Here is a 20,795-nt window from a genome sequence, read left to right on the forward strand (position 1 = left end):
CATGTTTTACTCCTGATGGGTAACCCTATGTACACAGTGCTCAGAGAGAGGGTCAGCATCACTCTTTTAACACCAGGCAAACAACACGCCCTTTGCTTTGGCCATAAACACCTACCCGCCTCCCCCAAAAACACTAGCTTTCTATCCTACCGACCCGGTGCTTCTCTGGTAGGGCAGCAAACCTCTTATCATGGCTCTCTAAACTGAAATGATCTCATTTGTGACGGTCTGATTGTCTTCAGCTTTTGCTGACTTAATTCAATGTAACAAGCTGAGCTGGACTCTGCTTCCCCTGGATAACCTGAGCACAGATCGCTGCACAGTAAAAAATGGTCCGTGTACAGGGTGGGTATAGGATGCTAATCACGCATCAGTATGATGCCATTCATGCTCAGAAAGCCTCGTCCTTGGCCGTAGAGCAACATCTTCCACAGCAAAAGTGCCCAGTGCAACATCTCCATGGTGGCTTCTTATCCCAAGGCAATGGGGATGAGCTGCTGCTGCTGGGTCAGCCCATGTGCTGCAGTCAAATGGCACATGGGTATTTTATTTGCCTTCTCTACTCTGTGCGAATGGGCTGCGGTCTTCACACAGAAAAGCAAAAGGATTGAGAATTGCACAGAAAAATGCCCAGGGATGGTCAGCCCTGGAAGGTGCAGGCTTCAGGATGCAGGCTGTGCCAGAGGGACACGTCTCTGCTGAGAGCATCCTTCCCTGGCAGTCATTTTCGCCACCATCTCTCACATTTGACAGCTTTGACCACCTCCTTCCAAAAGCCTGGGGCACATTGGTGGAAGTCAGCGTAAAGCTTTTTATTTTTTTTCCTCTAATGGTATTTTCAGGTGGAGGCATCAGTGCCATGTTGGGAAGCACAAAATATTTGGCTTCTGCTAAAGGGAGCAGGCATTTTACTGCAGCACCCTCTGTGCTCCCAGTTGTCTGCAGCCCATATGTAATTTTATCTCACTTTTGCGAGCTAGTGAAAGAAGCAGCTTTTCTGTCAAGGAGGAAGGCACAAATGAAGGGGAGACGTGATCAGACAGAAAGGCACCTCCAGCTCGGACAAGGAGAGCCTAAAGCAGGGAGGGACACCCAAGGTTAATAACATGTTGCTCCACCAGCTTGTATCTAATCTTGGAAAACGTCCTCTGCTGCAAAGAAAAATGGGAAAGTGATTATGTGACTTGAAATAAGGTCTTGCTCTACTGTCTAGACAGCTTTAAAAAACATCAAGCTAGGGTGTTCCTATTTATGAAAAATGCAGCTGTACTTCTGCCTTCCTCGAGCGAGAGAAAAAAGCAGTGCACTTGAGGTCATTTGGCTGCAACGCGCGCTCACTGAGCCTGTCCATGTGAATTTATTCCTCTCTCTTTCTTTCTTTCTTTGTTTTATTCCTCATGCTGCATGCCTTGTGCTTCCAACCTGCCACCTCCAGTGCTTTCAGGCTCTGTCCCTCGGGGGGGCGAGCAGGGAACCAGGGGCTGCCTGCACCCTGCTGCCAGCCCAACTGGGCTGCCTGCACTGGAACACCCTGCCGAACGAGCATCCCTGCAAGGGTCCACAAACCAGAATGGCTGCTGGATGCTAACCTGGGCTTTTTTGTTACCATAATATTGCAGTAGGGATGACTGCCCAGAGCAAAACCGCAGACAGCCTCCAGGTCCTTAATAGAGTCTCTTATAGACTGTCTCTTAAATTGGAAGAATTTCATTTGCCCTAACTGCAACCTTGGCAATTCCCTTCTCCTTTTTATTTTTCCATAGTAAATTATTAATAGGGCTTGACCCTTTTTTCTGGTGGGATCTAGGCAGGTGGAATCTGATGCCCAAATTGGCTGGGCAGGATTTTCAGCAGTGCCCAGCATCAGCAGGAGCCCCACTGCTCAGCATCCCCTGCTAATCGGACCCAGCACCGCATTGCTGCTAAGGTTCAACCCTGGATGGTCTGAAAAAAACCCCTATTGATCATGGGGCTGTGTCCTATAAAAGGGAGAAATGGGTCAGCAGATATGGTAATCCCAGCTTGATCTAAAGTCTTCGGGACAGGTGGCAACCTTCATTTGATGGAACAATGAGATCATTAGGAATTCATAATGAACTGTACTGCAGCCATGAAAGTAGGTCACCCTTACCCCAGGAACACTTCAAAATGAGTCTGTCCCCATTCATGTGCAGCAGCAGAGATGGCCGGGGGCAGACTGACAGCTCTATCTTGGGATTTGCTAACCAGACGATTTTAGGAACAAAAGGGGGAAAACGCTACGGACATAGAATGAGTTATATTATCCCAAGTAATAAGATGACTTAAAAAATGGGCTGATTCAGTTTTAGGTGTAGAGTCTCGCTGGCCACAGGCTGTAGCCCTGCTGCCCTGGATGAGCCCTGGTGGTCAGTTTGGGAAGAACCAGAGTCCCAGGCCAGGGATGGTAACCAGCCAGGAGGAAAAGGGAAGAGATCCTTCCCTGGTCCCCAAGGGAAGCTTTGTCTAGCTCTGGGCATTGCATAAGTAACCCTATTTCCACATCTTGAGAGCCTCCCAAAAGGTCTCTCCTCACTGTGGCACTCTCCAGCCATATAGCAAAGGATGGGACCTTCATCACTGAGCTTGAGCCTTTTGGATGCTTTCTCTGCTGCCTTCAGGAATGAAGTTTGGGTGCTTCTGGGGTTCGTGTGGTACTGCTCCCATGTCGGGACATCTGTGTAGCTAGCCCAGACCCAAGGAAAGAAAGAAATCACCCTGTGGCCCTTCTGTTATGATGTCCAGCCCACAACCAATGCAGAACTGGCTGATAACTGGCAGAGTTAGAGAAAACAGAGGTCTCCTTTGCCCAGGACACCCAGAGCAGGCCTTCAGTCCTGCCCAAGGTCCCAAGCCTTGCAAGTCAAATACACTATGTGTCAGCAAACCATCTATGAACTTTTTTCTTCTCCCATTGACTCCTGTGGATGAAAACCAAGTGCTCACGATAGGACTACAAATTTGAAAAGTTTCTTTTCTTTCCTCTACCTCTTTTTTCCCCAAATCCTGACATTCCTACAGTCCTATGTAACTTCATTAACCACCAAGCAAGCAGTCTGCTGCCTTGCAGGAGGAGAACAGGCAGGCTGGGGTACAGGGAGGAGAAAGGTTTGCTCAGCTATCGAAAGCCTCAGGGTCGAAGATAGGAAAGGCTAAGAAAATATTTTGCTAAAGATGCAATAAGCAGTAGTGAGGTTTGGAGGGTTATTTAATTTTTTTTTTAAATAGGTACTTGAAGCAAGCATTTCATAAATATTTATACACAAGAAACTGTGCTAAAATAACACTTGGGGGCTGGGTTGAACTCCTCCAGGAAATTGAGGCTGTGCACAGTCACCACGTGGACCTTGAGTGTTGCTACGGAGGATCCTTATGTTGCATTGCATTTGCAGGAACAGGGTTCAGCCATTGTCCATATTAACTACAGCTTTTGCCACTACACCACCATAGTTGTGTGATGGTGGGTGCTTGAGTGACCAGACTCCCCCCTCTCTGCCCAATGTGCCCTGGGCACCCAGTGGGCTGCTCGCCCTGACCTGCCCAACCCACCAGCGCTTCTCAGCATGGACCTTTAGGCAAGGCTCTGTGCAACCTGCTGGGCCACTCTGAAAACGCAGCAAAACTCCCTCTTTTCCATGCACACCAGCTCTGCTGGCTCATGCCCAGCTCCGCACTGGAGCAGGGAGGGGAGTTGGCAAGCATCTGCATTAGTAACCATTGCTTTCATGAGAGAGGGGAGATAACGATCCTCACACTCCCCCTAATTAAGGAAAGAGCAGCCCATTTCCCCTCCTAATTGTTTTTTCAGATTCACTGTTTCCGCTCCAGCTTGTCTGCACCTGAGGTGTTAGTCCCATAAATTTAGCAGAAGGCCTCATAGTCTTGACTCGGAGCCCCACAAGAGGCTATTTAAAACCCAACCCATACCACTGAAAATTGTCATCACTCCCCGTGAGCACATCAGGGGACCAGACATGCCATGCCTGGCCACCAGGTTAAAAGAGCAGGTCTCCTTTCATCCTCCTTCACTGGGAAATGCTCCACAAATCCTTCCTTCCCTCCCCAGCTGGAGGTGGTTGTCTGTGTCCTCTCCCTCTGGGCACAGGTGTCCATAGTCTTTGCCAACACATGGAGCTTCAGCAGTCAGGAGGAGAGGGCTCCTTCCTCTCCCCTCCCAGTTTTGCTGTTTTCACTTACATTTTCTGTGCCTCTCCTCTTCCAAACACAGGTGCAGGCTTCTTCTGTATGTGCTCTGGCACTGTCTGAGTTGCTTCAGGAGGACTTTCTGCTCACGCCCTGCCAGATGGAGCCTGGAGATCATTTGCTGGAGGAATGGGAAAGAAACCAGAAGACACTTCAGGTCATCTCCTCCCCCATCACCCCCCTGCAAAAAACAGCTCTAGAGGATGACCTTGCAGGAGACTGCAAAGATCTGTGGTCCTGGTGGAGCTTGGTGAGAAAGTAAGTAGAGGGGTTGAACCAGTCCACCGGTGGCACACTCAGCACAGCCAGCCAGGTTCCCCCATCTCAAGTGAGCTGTCTTCAGAGGCAAAAGAGGCACTGGCTGGTGAAAGGTTTTGGGGAGACATATGGAGATGTAAAGCAAAATGAGCCTGGGAATGGTGAAAGAGAGAGGGTTGTAGTTCCCCTCATTAGAATGGGCTGATTTCTTTGTATTATTTGGTAAAGGGCAGCCTAAATGGGTACTTGCTCCAGCTATGGTTCCTCTGTGGCTGAGTTACTCAATATGGCAGCTAAAAAAAAAAAAATCTTTCTTTTGGGGAAGGGAAAAGAAGCTCATGTATGTGTGTCCTTGGCTGTGAACAAGGCAGGAAGACTGCCCCGTGATAATGCCAGTCCCTTAGCCCCAGTCCTTCCTCTCCACTCTAACAGTTTTGAGGACAAATAAAATGCAATATTCATCTTACCACGTAATGCAAACACTACACCATGCCAGGCAGCTGATAAGAAATCACCTCTTACTTCTAATGAAGAAACTTGACATAACCTTAAAGAGTGTGTAGGAAGAAGGAAAACATTTCAGAGTGCCTGCAAAAGAACATTTCTGGTACTTGAAAAGGCACAAAGCAAGTGTGGTTCATGTCAGCAAACATTTTCAGCTTCCTTTAAAACAAAAAGTGTAACAACTGTAAAATTTAAACCAAAAGATAAGAAAATTTCTGTAAATGTAAAATGACTCAAAGAGCAGTTTGGTCTTTAAAAAAGTTTTCACCCGCTCTACCAGCAAAGCAACACCACATGGTTTGCAAAAGCAAGGTTTTGGGTTTTTTTCCCCCTCATTATTTAGCTTTAAATATTCTGAGCGATCAAAAGCAGCAAGCCCTCGGTAGTGTTTCACCTGGTCCAAGGAGAGCCAGTAACATTGCAGTTGTTCTTCAAGGTCCAGCCAGAAATGCAGGTCCTGACATTTGATGGACTTCAGCTGGCCGCTAGGCATGCTTCAAGGCAACCCTTGTATTGTTGGATTCTTTCCCCCTGTTCTCAACAAACTGTGCACCCAGCTGGGAGGATGGTATTGTTGGATTATTTAGAGATCTCCTCTTGAAGTTCTGATGTCTAAATGGACACTTCTATTGAAAGGAGAGAATTAAAGTGCCAGCTCCAGCATTGGAGTGCCATGGTTTCATGGGAGCTCTCCAAGGTCTGCCTGCAGAGACCGGGACCAACCTTTGCCCACCTCTTAGAATTGTAGACTGGTTTGACTTGGAAGGGACCTTTAAAGGTCATCTAGTCCAACCATGAGGTTGGACTTGATCACGAGGCCTGAGACACTTACTGGTGCCTCTCGAACACATGAAGAGCTTATAGCTGAAAGCAGTAGAATGATGCCAGTGTGCTATTCTTGGCTTTAAAATTGTTTATTTAAAAAGGAAATAAAACTGGAGGATATTTTTACAAATATGATAAATATGCAGCATTGATTCCTTGCACTTTTCTGCTAGAGTCTTCAGAAGCATCTGATTTTTGTCCTATCCTGGTAACATAGTCTCACAGTAATAAACCTTACACCTCCAGGGAGACAAACAGATTGCGGTAGCCTTATTGGTGGATCAGAAGGTCTGGCTTCGAATCACACCCTTGTAAAAACCTCCTGTGTGGTCCTCAGGAGAAATCTCTTACCCTTCTCTCTTTCCCCACCTGGATGGCCAAATTATTGCGGCTTCATTTTAAGTGAGGGTCAATGAGACACACAGAGGAGACAAGCTGTTGTTCCACAGGTTTGCCACCCATGGTGGTTGGAAAGACAATTAAAAAACCCCAGTCATACAAAACTTGAGTAAGATGGGAAGAGTTTTGTAACAGACAATGCTGATATGTGTAGTGCTAAAGCTACTTCCAAAACAGACATACAGGAGGGTAACTCTGCTTATTTATCTCATGTGAAATTGGCAGGTTCTTAATATTGCTGCTGAAGTGTGTTTCCTCTTTGCATGCACACAGAGACTTTGAGCGATGCTATCTTACCTTCTTTTGCGTTCTGGCAGTCATCCTGCTAACTCAGCCCCTTTATAAAGATAAAAATTGGCAGCAGACTCCAATAACTAGCATGCTGGTGTGGTAAGAGTCGGGGTTCGGGGCTGTGTTTTCTCATTTGTGTTTGGTTGCCTCAGGCTTAGTCTAACCCCCTGTGATCACTTGGACTCTCTCCTCTGACTTGAGAGGGTGTTGGGTTATGCCCATTTTCCTTGATCTAAATGGTTTCCTATAGTTCATCTCTGTCATTTATTCTAATGGTAATCATGAGTAAGACCCCCTCTTGATAAGGAGAACTGTAGGAGGTGTTGGCAGAGCTGAAGTTAGCATTCACTGGAGACATGACTGTAGTGGACCACCTGGGTAGGTGGCCAAGCCAAACTGGAAATTCCTTAGCTTCTTTGCAAGAAAAGGAGAAAGCCAAAAACCTTTCCTTTAAGTAAGTCACTCAAAACTTTCTATGCAACTTGGAGTAAACCATTTTCCTTTGATGCTGGGGTTAGTCCTTTTGAGTTTTATTTTAATAGTATGTCAGTTTGGGAAGAAAAAATACTTTTGAAACAATAACCAACAGTGTTTCCACTTCTCCAAGAATGTGTTTCCCTTTATAACAAACAACTGGTTGACAATTGCAACTCAAATGCATAAATAGATTCCATCTCCAAAGCAGACTTTTCCAGCAAAGTTACCATTTTCTGAAAATAGCTTGCCTTATACCTTATTTTTTACATATGCTATACGTTTTGGAAGCCAACTTCTCCAATAGCCTCTATATTTCACCAGATATTGAGCAGTGTACTATATATACTGACAGTAGAGCCTGGTTATATTTCTGCACAGATAGTGGTGACGTATAATATAAATTCATAATTTATAGGACAGACAGATAGGACATTTTGTGGTTCTGTTCAACACTTTTGATGTCAATGGGAATTCTTCCTCCATGGGCATTCTGAATGAAAACCTTAAAAAATGCATTAAAAATGTATTTTTAAATGTTTACATCTGGGGACATGTAGTCAAATCTAGCTTAGATGTGCATTTTATTAACCAGATGGTAACGTCTTATTTACATTTCCCATATAAAACCATCTGTGCTTGAACTGGAAAGATACTGTCTCTTGCTACAGTTGAGAGTTTGGCTGCAGGGGGTGTAGCTTTGCTTTTGTAGGCATCCAATTTTCTTCTCTCGTCAGAGTTGAATATGTAACACTAATTTTATTTAACCTTGTTTTAATTAGAGGGTTAGAAAACTGTAGTTGGCTCTTTCTGCATCAGTTAGCTGGCACTCTGGATTTTGCTGCCTTTAAACAAAACTGAAATCTCTTGCCTTGTTTTCCCTTGATATTGAACTTGCAGTCTGCCTTCTCTATTTTCATCCCATGGTTCCTGCATGTAGTGTTCTCCACCGCTAAGTAATTCCTCTTCCTCCATGGTGTGAAATCCTGGCTCCGCTGAAGTCAATGGAAGACTTGACATCAGCTTCAGCAAGGTCAGAATTTCTCCCTGGGTGTTTATTTTCTTTAAGCGCTCATAGCCTGTTACTCTGTCCAACCTTTCCTTGAGCCAAGTTCAACATCTCTGTCTCCACCATCTCTGTTGTTCTTCTATGAACTCCCTCCAAATTATAGTATTGGGTGCCCAGAAAGGACCATGCTATTTCAGGTGTTGTCTAACCAGTAACTTTGCGGAAATACTATTTTTTTTGCTATCGGCTTCACTAGTTGTTTGTTTTTGGTTTTTTTTTTTTCTCCTCTTTTTTTCCTTGTTTTACTGACGTATTGTATTGCATTTTCATGTCATTAATAAAGATGTAAAAAAAAAATAAAATCAGACCTAACACTGACCTCCCAATGGAATCCACCAGCTCTGCCAACGGTGTACTCTGGTTGCCTTTTTGCTTTTTCTCCCATCTAGCTCTTAGCCTTCACGGACTGTTCCCATCCAAGCCAATTTGAATTAATCTTGTGTGATGTGAAAAGACACCATACTGAAGGCTTCGTCATGGTAAAAATCAGATACATGTGGGAACCAGATGTTGTCTTCTATGAAAATTTTCATAATTTGAAAAAGAATTTGAAGGAAAATTTGTTTCCCGTCCATGTCAAAGTAGACTATCAAATTTGCCCACAAAGTGATTTCTTTTTAATGAGAAAAAATCATTCACTGATAAAAATTGTCTGAATTACATTTTTTATGTTAATTTGAATTATCTAAGATTATGCAAAACTTAAATGAAAAAGCCAAAATACTCAGATAAAATCAAGCCTGTAAACTCTGATAAAATCAAGCAGTATTGACACAATGCTCTCAAAAAGCAAGGTAGCTCCACAGAACATCATTTCCCAGTAGAAAACTTTCTGATGAGAATACTATTGCTAGCAATGATAACCTACGATATGTAATTTCTTCCCCCAACCCAACGAGTACCTCTCATTTCCTGGAAAAAACGCATTTGCAGAGCTGTGTAGTGTTTCTCATCTTAAAGATTTTGTTCTTTTCAATCTGATACAAAAAATATGAGTACCTTCAGGAAAGAGGAGGTACAAACCAGGCTACAATTGTCCAATGTTCAGTGCAGAGCATGCTTTCTTGGGGCTTTCCCATCTCACAGACTTTATTTGTATTTCGGGATAATTCAAGATTTGCCATGGCTTGCTTGAAGAGGGTTGTGCTGGGAATCTCAGTCGGGGTCAAAGCAGTCCGTTTGCTTTGGCAAGTGTGGCGTGAGCATAGTTAGATGAGCGGCTGACCACCGCCTTCACTCTGCATATGGACGGTCCTGGCCATTTACCTTGGGTCATGGCCAGCAGTTCCTGCTCGACTCGTGTTACAGGGCTGTACTTGAACTCATCTCCGTCATCACAGGCATCCAGATGTGTGATAGACACTCACACGCACCATGCTACAGTTGCTGTATATTGGCTGCAGCTGAGGTAAATATTATTTCTATATCATGATGAGGATGAAATAACATCTCTGGAGGATTTGGAAGACAGACTGAGGAGACTCAGTTTGTCATGATCTGCCCTTGGGCTCCTTTTCTTTTTTCTTTCCTGAAAACAGGAGAAAACCCAGCCTGCTAATGAAGGGGATTTCGACTCTCACTTGGATCCTGGTAAGGAGAACACAGCACATTGTTTGTGATGGCAGTCTTCACCAAAACAGCTCAGGGGCCAAGTTAAGGCTAAGGAGGAAATTCAGCCTCTCCAAAGATGAAAGTTCTGAATGCTTTCTTCCATTGCCTCTGCTGGTTCCCATGCATGCCTCATGCTGCTTGCTGTGGCCACATCATCTGCAAGGCAAGCAGACGTTCCAGGGCTGGTCACCATCAGTGGTTCAGTGCTGAGTTATTCATTACTGATTACAAAATGTCCTTCAGTGGACATGGTGGCTGGGTGCATGTTTGGGTGAGCACTCCCAAGAAGACCCAACATGGGGTGTGTCAAGGCTGAGTGAGATGTGAGCCCAGAGAGATGTGAAGAAGCTGATTGGTGGCACTGGTGACCGCAGGGCTGCTCCGAGGAGTGGTTTCCCAGGCTGGGTGGCATGGGGCAGATGGCCGGAGAACAAGAAAAATTGGAGCTACCACAGTGGACCTCGGGAGAGCTGGGCTAAGACTGGCGTAGCAGCCCAGGCATCTTTGCAGACCTTCAGCCTTATTCAATGTGGCAAAGTGATAGCAGCACAACCATGATGCTTTAATTCAGCCAACATGGGGAACCCCTATTTTAGTGACCAAAAGCCTGTGATGCATGTGATGTAAACTCTTGTTCTCTCTGCTAGGAAACATAAACCAGGCTGAGCACACAACTGTGTTATAGTTACTTTTGCTGGCCTAGTGGGTAGATGCCTCTCTGCCCCTCTCAGCTGTGGTGGTCCCTTCAGGACAGCGTGGTCCCCATGCTGCTTAAGCTGCAGGGAAGAGGGAGGGAAGCAGGCAGGGATGCTGCTTCTTGGCAGCCGGCTTAAGACACACTCCTCAAGCACTTGAAGCCTGCATAGCCTCATATCAGCTCAAGTCAATGGCCCTGTGTATTACCTGTCCCCCTACCCTGCAACCTTTGAGAAGCACCCCAGCATTATCCCCTTGTGAGGAGGTGGGACCACAGGCACCCCAGGCGCTTACAGGAGAGGCAAGTACCTACTTGCACTCTGAAGCTTGTTCTTGAATCCTACCCTAGCTCCAAACCAGGATAACATTTCCCTTCTCTCACCCTTTACTTCCTCTTGCTATTAGGATGGCTGCCTGCCCCGCTTCACTGAGTTTACAGCCGCTCAGCTGCAGTTAACGCAGAGCCTGACACCGGGTGTCCTCAGCCTGGAGGGAAGAGCAGGAAAATACAGACTAATTTAGTTGGTAAAAATCATTCCATAAATTAAAATTTCAGGTGCTCAGCTCATGTTTTTAAACTCTAAGCACATCTGGTTTCTCTGCTAAAGACTCTTGCTCTAGTAGGAAAACTATAACAACAACGTCAAAATCCTATATAATGGTGAAAAAAAGGGAACACATGGCAGGAGTGTGAGGTAGATTTTGATATTTCTTGATCCGTACCTAGTACCATGTGATGTCGAACCACGCTGTGGGAAGTCAACGCTGCTGGGCTCCCCATCACTGCTGTGGGATCACCCATCACCGCCTGGGCTCTGCATGCCCCCAGCTCTGCCCCACACATGACATGCAGAAGATGCACAGCCTGGGGCATCCCAGCCGTGTGGTCACAAGCAAGATGACATGTCGGAGCGTAGACAGTGAGGGATCGATACTCACTGCGATAGCAATGTGCTGGCAGGTCCCTTTCCACTCCCCTTCCTTCGTGTAAACATAATAAATTACCTGTGACATCCCACACCACGTCTGTAAATAGGGTTTTTGAAACAGAGAGGGAGGTTTACTACTCCTCACCCGCATCTTTCAAAAAAAAAAGGAAAAAAATAAAATAAACTTTCCTAGGCCACTCCTGGACATGCCTGCCCTTTAAATAAAGCAGGAGAAAGTCAAATCACTGTGCTTTGACTCCTTGTTACTATTTACTTCCATATTACCAGAGCTGGGACATTTAGAGCCAAAGGTCTCTCCCAATCCAGGCAGTAAAGCATCCTTGGTTGCATTCTCTCTTTCCTAATCCTCTAATGCACAGAGGAGGCTTATCCACACCATTTCCCAATAGTGACAGCTTTGTGCTTTGGGGAGGAAGCATTTCTTTGGAGACTTTCCCTTCCAGCAAGATAATGTTTCCGTGATGAGCTAGCAAAGCTCAACACGCTGCATACTCGTGCAGGAGGACAACCAATGCTCAGTGTCACCCTCTCCGAGCCCTCAACCTCCTAGCTCCTTCTCATTTGATGGCTTCATGTAATTTTTTTAATGGAAAATATTCTGTTTTTCAATAATTTTATTTGAAAGTTTGCACAAGTTTTGAAAGAGCTTGAAAATCAGTTTCAAAACTGAGCTGGTAAACCCCCTTTTGGGCAGATCTAGTTCCCAGCTTGCTTACCACAGTTAATAATCTGCACTTTGCTAGGCCTGATCATTTTAAAATCTCAGGCAATTTGAGATACCATATTTCAGCATAAGCCTGAACTGGAAATAGAAGTAGCCAGGCACTTCCCATCGAAATGATAGCTGCTGGAAAATTTTCACTCTCGTAATTTTCTGCCTGTAAATATTGTTTTTCCCTTTTAAGGTCCCATACCCCTTTTTGTTTCAAAGGGGTTGGTAGTACAAAGAGTCTCTCATCCTCCAACTGAACATCTCAACAACTGGAAGGCTGAAAAGCCTTTCCCTGAACTGTGAGGGCTTCATATCTAGCTCGGGAATTGCTAACAGGCAAAGCAGTTTTCACCATGTCCATCAGATGACGTTGAAAATCAAATGCAGAAAAGACATAAGACAGCAACATGCAGAAATCAGTGTCCCAAAATCCAGCACCCTCCAATCTATGTTTGATCCTGTTACCTGCGAGGCTCTTGTGACTGTGGGTTTTATGCCCCTGGAGGTTGTGGCCATGGCTTTGGTGGGCAGGGTCCTGGGAGGATGCTGTGATGTCCCACCCTGGAGAAACCAGCAGAGCCACCCCCGTGAGGTCCCCTCCAACTCTGAGATCATCTATTTTGCTGGCGTCCAAAGTTGACTCAGTGCTAACACGTGCTGCTTCTTGGCCTTATTTATTAGTATTACATGACATCCAAAATAAACAACGCCTGAGGTTCTTCTACCCTTTACCCTGCATGGGGCTTCAACTGGGAGCTGTGCTTGTGCTGGGGGGACCCATGCTCCCCGGGCTTCATAGACGATGATAAATCACCTGGCATGGGCAATGTCTTTCAGCCAAGCCCTAACCTGTTTAGTCTAATGGGCAAAGTGAGCTGAAACGAAAGGCTGGTTGGCAGATCTGATTTAAACACTGTGACTGAGGCATTCCCCATCCTCCTCCGCAAATAAATCGCAGTTCAAAGGAGCTGGTGTCACAGCAGCTGGGATATTTGACTAGATGATGGTGTGTGTTTCCAAGCCGTCCGTCACCCCTCTTAAAACACAGAAGGGGAGTGGAGAAGCCATCAGAAGCGGGTCTCAGCCCTGGGTGGGTGTAGGGCAGGGCTCGCCTGATGGCCATGGGTGCAGGGGGATGGAGGGGAGGCAGGAATAGGAAAAGCCATGGGACCACGACTCCAGTTTGCTGTGGTTTGTCGCAAATCTATCCCAAAGGGCAGCTTGATAGATTTCATTTATGGCTATTCCTGCCCTACATAATCTCTGAGAAAAGAAGTGCCACTTTCAGTTTGTATATCTTTCACTGACATGTATATTTAGCCCTCATTAACCACTTACCTTGCGCTAATAATTAAACTTTTGTTCCAAACTCCAAATTTCCTCATTTCCGTGAGTTCTTGGAGCCAAAGAGAACATTTCTGACAGATTCATTTCAACTTTGTCTGAAGGTTCACTATAACCTTTTAGTTTATTTGAACAATATTTTCCGTGTTTTTTTTAAAAGCTTAGTCATAGTGAAACCATCTCATTGCTTCAAACATGTACATGATTCTTACCCATTTCAGGTAAAAGCAAATTCAGAACATTGGTTGCTTTTTACAAGGAAAAAAAATAATTCATTACATCTAGGTGCTTTAGCCAAGCTGACCTCAATTAACATGGCTGTTTCTGTCCAAAATCTTTCCTGCTCTAATTTGTAGGTATTTTCATTGTTTTGTTCTAGATTCAATGGCCCGATGGTTTATTTTCCATCTATTTAACCTTTGTCAGCACATAAACTCCCAGGAATGACAGGACCTGAAGTGCATAGTCTTTGCATGATATCTTTTTTTGTTGTTGTTTTAACTCAAGTACACTTAAGTACGCGCTTAAACCTGACTTCGGTGTGATCTAAGCCACTGTGTCAAATAAATGCAGGCAGGAATAGGGCTGTTTCCTGCAAAAGCACCTGAGACAGGAGGGGTTATGAGCACTGTTGGGGGCAGGAGGGGTGCAGTCACAGTGGGGAATACCCAAGCATCTGTGTTCAACTCTGCTTTGCCATGATTTCCTGCCTACACAGAAACTAAAATCGATGCAACAAGTCAAAGAAATGCAGACTGAATCACTGGGTTTTTCCCCCATAAACGGAAACCAAACTCATAGAGGATCACAGCCAAACAACCCAGTTCACAGCTGAACCTAAACCAGAACCAACCTTTGAAGCACAGTAGTTAAAAAAGAATTTGAATTGCTTCGTAGTGCCCAGATCTGGTGCAGTGCCCAGATCTCCTTGGATGGGGAGCCACAGAGCTCGTGACATGTGGGGTCCCCAGGAGGGGAGCTGGCATCTCCCCTTCTTGGCTGCTGGGCAGGTGCCACCAGGCCATGTGGGCAGGAACCTGACTGGGCTCTCTCAAAGTTTCATCATCCTACCTTGGGGAATGTTTTGATTTCATCAGATCAGCAAATTTCTGCAAGAAGTGCTTTGCTGTTGTGTTTAGTGGTTGGGGTTTCTTTTATTATTATTATTTCCGCTGCTCAGCTGTAGAATGAGGGATGTTGCACATGTACGAGAAATCCTCCATGGACCACAGGAAAACAATAAGAGCAGCCCAGGCTGAGTAGGAAGTGGATGGAAACCCAACCCAGAAAAATGAGAAGCGAAGCATCCAGCCTTGGCTTGACTCTGCGCCCAGTGATGCTGCTAGCTGAGTTGTCACCAATTGCAGCAGACTTAGGCCAGTCCTGGGAGCTTCTGAGAAACCCAGTCCTAGAGCAATGCAGAGCTTATTCAAGCCCTCCCCTCCCCCCCCGCCCCCCCATTTTTTTTCCATTAAACACCATTTTTTTCCCAGGCAAATTCCACCCATATGTCACGTAGCTCCCATTTTGAATAATCAAGGACTTTCCATCCAGAACAGACGTTTTGTCCGCCATTCCCAGGAGCTCAGGGGCATACAAGAACATCCCAAAGGCTCAGGATGAAGATATTTTCAAAGTCCTCAGATGTCATAAAAATAATAATAATAAAAATAAAATCAAGACTTGTCTATGCAGCAGTGGAACAAAACACAGTGCCAGAGCAAGCAAAGGAAGGGGGAGAAGATTTCTTCTTCTGGTTTAGGTTATTGCCCTGGGCATAGCCAGCACAGGGAAGGAGAAAAGCTGGAAGCAAAACTCCCTGACCTCTGGGACTGGAGACACTTGAAATCAGCCCTCTCGGCCTCTCCGCTCCAGCTTCTGCTGCAAAGCTCAGCCCCAGGCTGCATGAACATCGCTACCGCCGGGATCCTGTCTGCCGAGCGTGTTTTTGAGTCGTGTTGTGCTAATTTGTGGTTTTCAGGAGAAACTGTTGGAAAACAGAGTAGCAGCGTGAATCCAAGCCAAACTTGCTAATTTTGGCTGGTCTTCCTTTTTCTGGATTCCAATTGCAGTTACATTTTTGGTATTTTTGCTTAAAAACATGGAAATGCAGGAATAAGAAAAAACTTAATTAAATTATGAAGATTTCCATTCACTACTAGGACTGAATATAACTGAGTTTTGCATAGCTCTGCAAGAACAGGATATCCCTCCTCCTCCTTGCTTTTTTTCTGACACTGAATTATGTTTCATAGTGATACTGGATTGAAGAGTAAAAATCAAACCTGAGTATTGAGCACCTAAAATTTTATTTTAGTCAAATTAAGCCTAAGATTAATTTCACATTTTGCATGTTCCAAACCAACCTCTACCTGACATCAGCTGCCTCGTCCTAGGAGAAACACTAGCATTTTTAAACTCACCTTACATTGACACAGGGCAGGAAAATATTATTTCTGTTTTTTTGGTGCTGATACAGTCCCTATTGAAAATAATAATGGCAATCCTCGTAAGCTTTGAGGTGTTTATGAGAGCCAAGGAATTCATGCTGAACCCATCCTTGTTTTTTGGATATAAGTTACTGATTTCGGTGCAGACTCAGATGCGAAGCTTCCCTTGCCTGGAGCATGAACTGCTGGATGGATGTCCCAGGTGGTCGGCACCTTGGCCAAGCCACGGTGGGTAGGGGTCCATGGTGTGGTGCCTGGCGATGAGGTGCAGGCGCCGAGATGCGAGCTCCGCTGCAAAAACACAGCAGCTGAGCACAGCATTTTTTGGACTTGAGGTTAAGGCTGCATCTGCTCATCGAAAACAGATTTAAGAAGCAGATGAAAGATGCAGTGAGATGGCAGGAGTATCAAATCTGTTTGCTCAGGGAAGGGTCATTTTCCATAACACCTGCTTGTTATTGTCTTCTGCTCAGCGTGGAGTCCTTATACAACCTTGCGTTTAGGGAGCTTGGCTGGGCTGCCAAAGAAAACAGAGGGAATCACTCTTTATGAGCCATCCCTTCCTCCCCTTTATGTTGTTAGGAATTTCCCCGTGTGTCTCTCTTTCACAAATTCCTTTTAATTATGTTGCATCCAAGCGAAAGTAATCCATCCCAGTTTGGCTTCTCTAACACTAGCAAATGGAGCTCTTGGTCTCCTCTTCTCTCTCATCTTTTTTAAGGGTTTCCAATACATCAGCCCAATGGCCTGCAGAAGAAAAATTATCTGAGGCAAGAACCAATTATCACTGCTGCCCGTTCTGGCTGGAAGGAAATGTTTACCTTGAATTCCACTTAGTTGTGAGGTTTTGATTAGGAAACAGCAGCACATCTGCTGAACACACGCATGAAAACATGGGTGAAGTGTTATTGCACCCAGCCTAGGTTAAAGACCCATCAGAGCTAGAGCGGCAGAGACGCGGGTCTACGGGTGAGATAAGGGGTCAACACAGCAGTGACTTGAAAGTATAATCCTGGCATCTCAGCACTGTGTTGCTGCTGCATCAGAGATTGCAGTAAAAACAGAGCTGAGGAAAACAAGAAGTGGTTGAACGCTTTCCAAGGGAATGATTTTTTTTTTCCTGTGGTAAACTCCCCTTTGCCAAAATGAAAACTTTGCAGGAGAAAAATCAGCTTACAAAGATTTTGGTCGAGTCTTTCATTTGTTTGTTTCCAAATGTCTTTTTAATGAAGTTGTAGAGCCATATCAGATTTTGTAAAAGTCAGAATGAAAACAAGATGTATCCATTTCACCATTAAAAACAGAGCTGGAAAGGAAGATTATACAGCCCATTCCCCTGCCCCTACATGGGATCGAATATTTTCAGGATACAGACAAAACACCAATGTTGACGTTCCTTTTGCTTTGCTTACTTCTGCTCCCCCAAACTGCAATCTTCCTTTTCACATCGCTTTGCTACTGCATGTTACATGCCCTCTGCTCCCTCTGAATTTTAGCTGACCTGAATTAGAAATGCACAACTATAAATCTGCATTAGAGTATCCCATCCCGGAACACAGCCCCTTGCACGAGGTACCGTCCAGTGGTTTTGCCCTGATCTCTGTCCCAGGCTTCTGCCCTGGTCCAGTCCTGATCCCACACAAGATCCTGCCACGACTTTTCTGTGGCATCTTTGTCACCCCCTTTCTAACCAGGGTTTTGCCAGTCAACCTAGGAAGTAATTTATAGCAACGCTGGAGAAACTCCTTTATATCTATTAGATGTTTAGACCAAACCCACACTGCTGCTACTATTGGATCTGGCCAGAAATGGCAATTTAATGAAATCCAAACATTTTGGGAGAATGTATCAATTTCACCTACAGTTTCAACAGGAAATTATGGAAACATTTCCATCCCATATAGTCAAAATGTTTCCTTTTGACCACTGCATTGGCTGTTTTTCTACAACAACTATAACATGCAGAGCAGTTGATGTTCAGATTTCTGTCTGCCTTTTTTAGTGTAAAAGTCAAACCAAACCAAACCAAACATTTCAGCTTCATTGGTAATTTGCTCTCATTTGTATCTGGAAAAAAGAAAGTCACATATTCATATGCTTGCTTCCGTCAAGACAAATGGTTTTGAGTGCACTTTTTCCTAACTTTAATGCTCAAAAGTGTCAAGGAAATCTGAGTCACTTGCTTGCTTCGAATTGTAAAGAATAAATGGGCTTCTCAACCCCTTGGGCTGTTTCAAAATCCCAGCCAGAGGCCTCTATTAATAACCCAGCAAGCTCTTGTATGACACTTTCTTATCCCCATCTCGCAGATGGGAACGCAGCGTGGTAGTGATTCTCCAAGGTCACCCAACAACGGAGTTGCAGCCAGAGCCCAGTCCTTCTCCCGCTGCCCATTGACCTACTTGAACCAGAGAAAATGGATCATACTCTTACACGACAGCTTTTCCATTAATGCACACCAGAAAACTAGGGATTTTCTCATGGAAATTTCTATGGGAAACCCTCACTTTCCTGGTCAGAAATCTCTGTCTTGGGAAATTCTGCTTTTTCTGTAAGGAAGTTGGAAAATGCAGGGAAGTGGGTGTTACCTTCCAGTTCTCCTCCTCCCCCACATTTCCCAGTTAGAGAGGAAATCTGTACAAGCAGAGCTAACCATGCAGCTGCAGCGATTTGATAATAGATAGTTTCTGTAAAAATATGAGCCAAGGCTCACACACTGGCAGCACTGACTAATGCTATCTGTGCCAAGGGAGTGCTAGTAAAATCTTCAGGCTACACCCAGTTATCATGCATTGTTGCAAATGCCTTGCAAAGCTTCATGGTTTGAGAGTTACAAAAAGCCCAATTAAATCATCCTTTCAAACTCCCCTGCCTGTGAAGTCTGGTGCATTAGCCTTCACAGACCCAGTCCCCAAAGTCTCAGAGGGATAACGAAGAAAACGTCATCATAATGCTTGAGGAACAAAGAGCTCCAAACCCCTTTCTCATCTACCACCATCAGGAGATTCAGGTCTGATTTCTCTCTGCTGGCAGATGCAAGTTTACAATGCGGTGGTAAGCACTACTTGACTCATAGGGAAGATGGGAAGGAGATGACTCCGGAGAATTTCTGTTATTGCTTTTTGAGCAGCTGCTTGGGGTGTGCTGTGTTGGAATGAGCAGTTGGGGTGGCAAATAGGACCAGCCTGTTACTGATCAAGCCCCATTGTAGCTACATGTTTGATCACACTAACCCAACATGAGGGTGGTACCAGCTCACAGCCTCTCTGCAGAACTGACTGTGGCCAATGCAAAGACCATGGGTCAAGAGAGCAGTATGGGAGGACAGGTATAGAGGGAAAAGGTGGAAGCTGGATAGAGAGCCAAAGGGGAGGTCCGGCTTTTCGGAGCACCAGGACAGCCTCATGGCTGTTGAATTATTATTTATTAAAGGAAGAAATATCATTCTTCCAACGTGTGCATTTCACAGTGACAGTAGATGCAACAAATCCAGTGGGTCAGCAACACTGGTGTGACCATGGCCTCTGGGCGTGATGGGACCCCATGAACAGGGACATGTTTGCTTCATCTCTCCAGCTGACCAGTCTCTTGGTGGCCATGAAAGGACTTTGTTTCATGGAGCAGAATGCAGTGTCAAATGCACCAAAAAGACACTTGTGAGTGTGCTTGAGCATAAGACTGCCAAACAAGCCCCTAGGAGACTGGTGATAGATGTCCTGTAGAAATTCTGGCATAAGCAGCGTTCTTAGGTGGCTGGCTGACACAGCAAACCCTATTACAGCAGCAAGGGAAGAAGTGGCTGCACCTCACCCAGGTGCTCTGCATGAAGGCAGGGCTGGGCAGAGCCAATTAGGCAGCTGCAGCTGCCTATGAAAGCGTGGCTGGGCAGGCAGGCTGGCTGGTTGGATGAGCAAGGAAGCAAAGCATGCATGCACATACATATGTATGCATATGGATGGAGAGAGATATGTAAGTAAGTGGGTAGAGCAAGCTTGGAGCAGTAATTTCCTACTGGATTTTCTCCCATTTGCTTTATCAAAAAATGCTAGGCAGGATGCTAGCCTGAGCCAGGGCTTGACCAATGAGGGTACTTTTCCACTGGCAGAGATTTTAGGGACCTTACAGCACATGCTTAGGGTGGCTATTTAATGTATGGTCTGCTTACTGCTAGTTAGTATTGAGCAGGCAGCCTGTGCTGTGGGCTAGTAGTGAAGTTTCTTTTGGCATGGATGGAAAAAGCTGCTCTCAATGCAAGCTGCTCTCTGATTGCTTCTTCAGCAAATGCTGTTAATGGACCAGTTGTTTCCAGAGAGCATGCAGGACTTCTGTCTCTTGCGTTAGGGATATAAACTAGAAGGGAGAGCACTTTTTCTGTGTTTTAGAGAGTTAAACCTGAGTGACTGATAGGTCAGGTGCTGACCTGAGCTTAGTTTTGCAGAGGATGATAGGGAAACAAGCAACAATTAAAATAGGCATGTTACTTCATATCGGTGCTGGGCTATGAATCAGTGTAGCATACTTTCCTCACCAAAAGTAGACCTCTTTTCTCTATTATGCTGGTAGCTAACCCAGACGAATTGTATGAGTGGAGTCCCACAGGGGAATGCTCATTCCAGGATAGGAATAGAGATTTATTTTAAACTCATCCAAACTGAGATCATCTGCATGAAAATAGGTATTTGTATACCAGGATAAAATTGTCCATGTGGGAAGTTACACCAGAACATCCAGATGACCAAGAACTCGCGTCCTAGATCCACTGAGATAATCCATATAGACAAGTACACAGAAATGGCATCCCATGCACTCTGTTGTACATTGAATGAGGCTACCCATGTTTGAAAAAAACAGTGTCTTATGGCTCCTTTTCTTGTTACTGGTTGCTTATATCTTTTTAAATAACAGCAATTTCCTACTTGTCAGCCTGTGACTCTTTTGGACCAGTGTATGATTCCTACAGTGTTGCCATCAACTGAGCTAGCTAGTCTTCT

The 20,795-nt window shown here is 45.1% G+C and overlaps 2 long non-coding RNA genes across 2 annotated transcripts in view; both read left to right on the top strand.

The window, feature by feature from the left end:
• The window catches only part of LOC148052278 (uncharacterized), a 94,500-nt gene extending 86,065 nt beyond the window's left edge, over positions 1-8,435 (top strand). The window contains exon 9 of the long non-coding RNA XR_015699175.1: positions 4,247-8,435. This is a non-coding gene — a long non-coding RNA (uncharacterized LOC148052278). The remainder of the gene's footprint in view (positions 1-4,246) is intronic.
• Positions 8,436-8,810: 375 nt separating this feature from the next.
• On the top strand, positions 8,811-11,482 carry LOC148052279 (uncharacterized). Its single transcript, XR_015699178.1, has 3 exons — positions 8,811-9,449; positions 9,580-9,631; positions 10,754-11,482. It is a non-coding gene; the product is annotated as an uncharacterized LOC148052279 (long non-coding RNA).
• Positions 11,483-20,795: the final 9,313 nt, after the last annotated feature.

Source organism: Nipponia nippon, unplaced genomic scaffold, assembly GCF_047370975.1.
Source record: "Nipponia nippon isolate SJK-2023a ecotype South Korea unplaced genomic scaffold, ASM4737097v1 scaffold_5, whole genome shotgun sequence".
Taxonomy (NCBI): Eukaryota; Metazoa; Chordata; class Aves; order Pelecaniformes; family Threskiornithidae; genus Nipponia; species Nipponia nippon.